This window comes from Tupaia chinensis, unplaced genomic scaffold, assembly GCF_000334495.1.
Source record: "Tupaia chinensis unplaced genomic scaffold, TupChi_1.0 Scaffold000314_1, whole genome shotgun sequence".
Lineage (NCBI taxonomy): Eukaryota > Metazoa > Chordata > Mammalia > Scandentia > Tupaiidae > Tupaia > Tupaia belangeri.
In genome coordinates this window covers 2382616-2389120 of record NW_006159807.1, presented here as the reverse complement: position 1 = coordinate 2389120, position 6505 = coordinate 2382616, and the positions used below count along the sequence as shown (strand labels likewise).

Sequence of the window (6505 nt, the reverse complement as noted above, 5' to 3'; positions counted from 1 at the left end):
GTAATCCTAGAAATTTAAAAAAAAAAAAAAAAAAAAAAGCTTTTTTTATACAAATTTTCTATGGCCTCTAATTTAAAATTTTGGTTTCTTTTAGCTTTGAAATGCCAGTCTAAATAAGATCTGCCAGAAACTAAAATTTGGATTGCACAATGAAAATTCTAAATTCTCATTCTGTACCTAACTACTCCAAGACAACTGGAAGTATTTTAGGATATTGCCTTGAAGAATATGGCTGCTAACAGTAACATTATCACAAAGCTCATATGGTTTGCTATGTGCCAAGCATTGTTTGAGTATTTTACATACACTCGATCTCATTCAATCCTCACAACAACTTGATTTTTATTATAATTTTACAAACAAGACAATCAAATCTCAGAGAAATTAAGTAACTTGCACACAAATCTATTTGGCAACAGAATCCAAGCTCAAAACCTACTACAACTAAAGACTTTTGAAAATATAAAAATGAATTAACATGGTTCTAATTAAAATTAATAAAAATCCCCTACTTAAAATGTAAACAATATAAAACATCAGGAACTTCTCTTACGTTTTTGTAGGTGGTGAGGGAGATGCTAGGGACAATTTTCTAAAGTAAAATAATCTTAATGCCAGGAATGAAAACTTTTAATGGTAACATGAAATACTGGGTTGTCAGAAAAGCCATGATGCATACTTTTTCAGTGGCCCGATATATTAAAATGAGACAGCAGAAAACTTAAATTGTCTTTATTACTAAAGAAAAATAAATCTTCCTGATTCAGTTACTCAACAGTCCATAATGGGGCCGGCGTGGTGAATAAGAGTGGCTGGACCTGGTGGCTTTCTCTTTCTCTCTCTCTCTCTCTATCGCTCCATCCCTCTCTGGTTAAATTCAAATAAGTAGATAAATAAATAAAAAAGTTAAAATCAAATAATTCTTTAAAAAAACATATACACAAAACAGTTCATAAGAGATAAATCATTCTCCTATTCAAGATTGACTGATTACCAAAATAGTACAATAGTTACTAAGAGATAAATTTAATCATGCGTATTTATATATCTTTATCTATGTCTATATCTATATCTGTATGCCTATCTTGCTAGAGAACAGAACTATGTATAAAGTGAATTATTGTTAAGAAAAAAAAATTGATAGATAATGCAACTCCCTCAATTTCTTATGTTAGAATAGCTATTATATCTTTTCTTGACCATAAATTATGCTCCTAACCAAACCCCTAACTTTTTTACTGGGGCCATTTTTCCCACATGTTTTTATAAGTGCAAAACTGATAAAATAGTACACAATCAAGAGAACAAAATATACCTGGTATGTTTTAACTGAATAAGAATTAGATATATGCAAAACCTAGTACCACAGAAACTAGACATTAAGAAAAATGCACACACTATTTAAAGCACTATGGAGAAGTCAACCTCTCTGGGCAATAATGGCTTTCTTAAAAAGACCCGAAACAGAAAAAGATAAAGTGTGGTTTCATGGTAGCTTACCCTTTTCTCTGATACCCCATCCTGGCCTGTAGAATCTTTCTCATCATGTGTCTCTTTCAGGACTGGCATATGTTTTTTGTATGCTGGCTCTCTGTTTAAGGTTGTGTATCCTATGTGCTCATAAATTGGGTTTATCGTCATCTTGGCAATGTATTCTGCTGCCTTGGTTTCAATATAGAGAGTAATCAAGCCATCAGTCACCAGATCGTGGATGGACTCAAAGCGTTTCTCCCCAACAAAGTGCTTTCCATCGTAGTAGAGCCTGAAGTTTCTGGTTTGACTTCCAAATCTGCCTCAACGAAATGGGAAAGATGTTTTTAAGAAAAGTAAACAAATGAATTCTTTCTGAAAAAAGAAAACAACAAACTATTGCTTTGTGTATGTCTTCTTTGTTTAAATAAGCTGTGGCTAATCTCTGTGCATGATCTGGAATATATAAAATTAAATTTTTGAACACAGAGACTAAGGATAAATAGTCAAAAAATATATCTAAACTAGAAGGAAAAATGTGTTCTCACTTATTTTTTAAAGTCATTTTTTAATACTTGTAGGAAAAACGAGAAATAAACCTCACACCCTGTTAAAACACATTCAATATTCAATTAGTTGATGCCATAATACATGACATTTCTATATTAACACTTTTGCTTCAAGTTGATCAATAAAAATAGTCAATATACTTTAGACCTCAGCGTTCACACATCTTTTAATGAGAAAGCTCTACTTAGGGCTCACCTGAGTTGGTACCAGCAATAATTTAAAGCAGAGGTGACTCGAGAACCTGAACCCTCCAGGCACAGGGCACAGAAATACACTATTGCCACTTCTGCCATACGCGAAGGACTTGTCCTTCTCTTTCACTCATTCTGCTTGTCTGCTGGTTAAGTCTGCACAAAAAAAATGTTTGCAATGTATAGGGCATTTAAGTCATAAACTACTGAACTAAAGAAACTCTGTTTTCAATTTTGAGTCATGTTTTGATGACATGCTTTAACAACTGGAGAAGCGCGGTTTGCTTTTATGATAATTTCAGTATTCCACTTCCTGCAGCAAACCTCAAAAATAGGTCCAAGTTGGCTTGACTAGAATCAGTGTTCTTACAAGAAGATACAAGCAAGAAATTACACTGACTATAAAGAAAGCAGATGGCAAAAGACAGTAAAGGCTGAAGGCAAACCTTAGTAAGCCTAATGAAAAACAAAACAAGTCAGGAAGGATATAGTTAGTTGAATGGTTAAAAATACACATAACAGGTCTAAAATAACTGCTCAAGTAAAGTGTCAAATGAACTATGAACTTGCTATGCAAGTTATATCAGTCTGGTATAAGTTATATTTCAAATGAATGGGAGTTAGAAACTTCTTAGATGTATCCTTTAAAAAGGAAACAAGGTGCCTGCGGGTGACGTGGGGATTAAAGTGCTGGACTCCCACATGGCTGGCCGCAGTTCAAGTCCCAGACCCAACAACTTGAAAATCACACCAGACACATATGCGTGTATGTCCAAAATCCCAAGAGAAGAATGGATTGTGTCATGGTCACCCTTCTGGGGAATGATTTCTCACTTTCCTTCTCTCTCTAGTGAGTATATGTGCCCTATGACAAAAACCTTTAAAAAAAAAAGTTTTTTAGTGGCTTGAAGCATCTCTTTCTAGTAAAATTTCACTGTAAATCTACATAATTAAAAAGGTAAACATTCTATACCAGTCAAATGTAAGTCTTTCAATTTAACATAATACTTTTGTCATTTCCTCTTTGTTAATGTATATTATCCACTATTTACAAATAAACTTGGAAAGCCACTTTATAATTTTTGTAAGACTCTTACAATAACATACATAACACTTATCATTAAATATCTTTATATTTTAATAGTATCAGAGGCATTTCAATGAGGTCACGGACCATTTTATTCCTCCTAGGGCTTGTGACTTTATAGTGGGCATTTCCACAGTGGGTATAACTCTTCAAGACTGTTAAGCAATGATGTCAGTTATTTGTTATTCACTCATCTTCTAAAATCTGAGAAGTATGGGAACATAGGACATGAAGGGGAAATGGCTGAACTGGCTGGGAATGGTTTGCTTGAAAGTGAAAGTCTAGGGTTAGCTTTCTTCGCAAGGGAGTTCTTAATCCATCCAAGAAGAGGATTTTTGGCTACATGTAAGGAGTTGTGGGAAAAGGATTAACTCTGTCTTTTTCTCTTTCTCAGCTCAGTGATGTCAAGAGATCCAGTCCATGATTTCCAATTCCCCCTCACCTTGCATCTCAGTTCTAGCCTTCCAGTCCAATCAAACTTCCAGTCTTTAGGGAGCTGATCAGATACCTAAAATAACTTATAATATGGTTTGATTAAAACTTTGCCTCAAAGGACAAGAAAATGAATTTCTACTTTAGAATTATGATAATTTTTAAAAGAAAAATTGCATTATTCTTACTATGGAAACTGCAAGTTTTCCTTGTCTATTCCGATCTACTCTCTTTTACTTTGGAAGTTACATAAAGAATAGCATCATGGCCCAGACTGTCAAAGATTCCTCTACTTCCTCAATCTGATCTGAACAGCATGTGTGGGATCAGAAGTGGACAAAGAGGACAGAGAAAATCTTTCAGAAAAGTGGAAAATGGATGTGTCTGTTCCACACAGAAACTATAAAAGGTTAGATGCCACATGTAAAGCGGGAAAAAAATCCTTCCTTATAAAAGCTATCTGCTCACAGATGGTCATTTATTCAACAAATATTTAACAAAACATCTAGGCACTCTGTCAAGTACTGGGTAGTTCATTATAAAGTTTATTTTCCCTTGATCACCCAATAGGAAATAAATATAAAAATAGGGTAATAGACATAAAACAGTACATTTTTAAAGTTCATCTTCAAACTGATTTTTTAATTACCATAAAATACATATAATCTTGCTCTTATGTAGAAAAGTTATTTAAAGTGATTTATGAAACCAAGTGAATCTGACATCTCCCTCACACGGTGAAAAACCAGGAAACTCATGGCTTAATAATATCTCAGAGCATAAGTTATGCTTACATAAGGTCTCAGAGCCACTGCTTATGTCCAAGTACAAAAGAACCCTTGCAGTCTTGAAATAGGGGTTGGCCAGGGGCAGGCAAGTGTGGGTGCTATGTGTTTAACAGAAAACCTCAGGCTTTGGCATCAGACAGATGTGAGTTTAAATCTTGGATCTGCAACTTCCTAGCTGGATGATTTGGGGAAAATCATTCTTCAGATTCTGCATCTAAAAAAATAGAAATAACCTCACCCTACCCCATATGCTTATGAAGATTACATAAGAATATTTCAGTCAAAGCTAAATATATAGTAGGCTCAATAAATGGTAGGTAGTTCCCCTTTCTCTCTCTGTTGGTTTAGACCCCTGCAGAGAATGACAGAACGAATTACCAAATAAAGTAAAACAGAAAAGATATTCAATCAATATGCATGGAAGAGACTGAATAAGTAATTGGCAACACTGGCTACACAGGAACATTTCTGAACCGTTTTATTTTACAGGCAACAAAAGACAAGAAAGAGTTCTTAGTGAATTTTTCTTCTGGATGTCCCTGACTAGGTTGATACTACTTGGTTAATAGAGTAGGACTACAGCAGAATGGACAGTGAGGAGGAGGAGGAGAGGAAGAGGGGGAGGAAGGAGGCTGTTTCCACTGTGCACTGGGAATGAGGTCTCTGAATTTTAATGAGGAAGGTCAACAAATACATTGAAAGCAGAACTTGTTAACTTGTCCTAGTGATAACTGCTGAACTCTAGACCACAGAGTATTAATTTGATTTATAAAAATTGTTAAAGCTAAATAAGCCATTTCCTTTTCATTTTTATAGGAGAATTTTCTTTACATCATTCCCTATATTTATTATCTGCTTCTGCCCTTGTTTTAGTAGGTATTCATTCCTTGATGAACACACTTGAAGTGTGCAGTCCCAACCCTCACCTAGATAGAGTTCAGTAAGATGAAAATTCACTTTCTCCAAAATGGTATTTTAGTTAACAAACAGAAAGGAGAGAGAATAATATGCTTTGAGCCACTAGAGTCATACATAATTACACTTTCTAGAAAGAATCTTTTTTCCTCCAATAATTCCAAGGTTTTTTTTTATTTTAAAAAGCTGTTTAATGCTGTGCCCAGCTATACTCAGATAAATTGCAAAATATATATTTCTAACATCTCGTTTTAAAATAATGAAATAAAATTTTTAATACTGTCCTTTCCATTTTTCAGTAAATGAATTATACTCATAAAAAAAGTCACTCTAGAAGCCTAAAATGATGCAAATATATATCAAGAATAGCCTTTGGAATTTTACTTTATTTTTTCTAAAACCAAGAATTAGTTCTGATTTCAGGCTAAAGTTATTTGAAAGTATCTCTTCAAAGGAGAACTCTAAGCAAACAGATGTTTCTTGTTAACAAACAGAAAGTAAAACATACACAACACATTTGTCTAAGCTAACAATAAAATATCAGAAGTATTTTCAGCAACCAATGTACAATAACAGTTATATTTATCATAAGTATATATTTGTGTGTTGTTTACCAGAGTCAAGAAGCTAATCTAATGGTGAAAACCAAATATATTAGATTCATCACAAACATATCCTTGGAAGACATGTTAAAACAAACAAGAACATGATGAAGCATTCAATGAAATACTGAAAAATAAATTTAGATGGAGTCTATGAACTAAGGAAGGCTATGGGAAAGAGCATAGTTGTATTCAACTTTAAAATACTTTCTCCATCTAAAACTGTTAGGATACTTTTGTCTATTTTGCTATATAATCCTAGACAGTGAATGTGGCAAATATATTAAAATGTGTCAATTCCTGATGATATTCCCTTGACAGAATAAAACATTTTTTAAGAGGTTTTTGCTATAGGGTGCGTGCGCTCGCCAGAGACAGAAAGAGACAGAGAGACAGAAAGCGAGAGATCACCCCCCGGGGGGGGGGGGGGGGGGCCGGCCACACACCCCT

The 6505-nt window shown here is 34.3% G+C and overlaps 1 protein-coding gene across 1 annotated transcript in view; it reads right to left on the bottom strand.

Moving 5' to 3' along the window:
• The window catches only part of CHN1 (chimerin 1), a 125726-nt gene that overhangs the window by 88425 nt on the left and 30796 nt on the right, over window positions 1–6505 (bottom strand). The window lies entirely within an intron of this gene.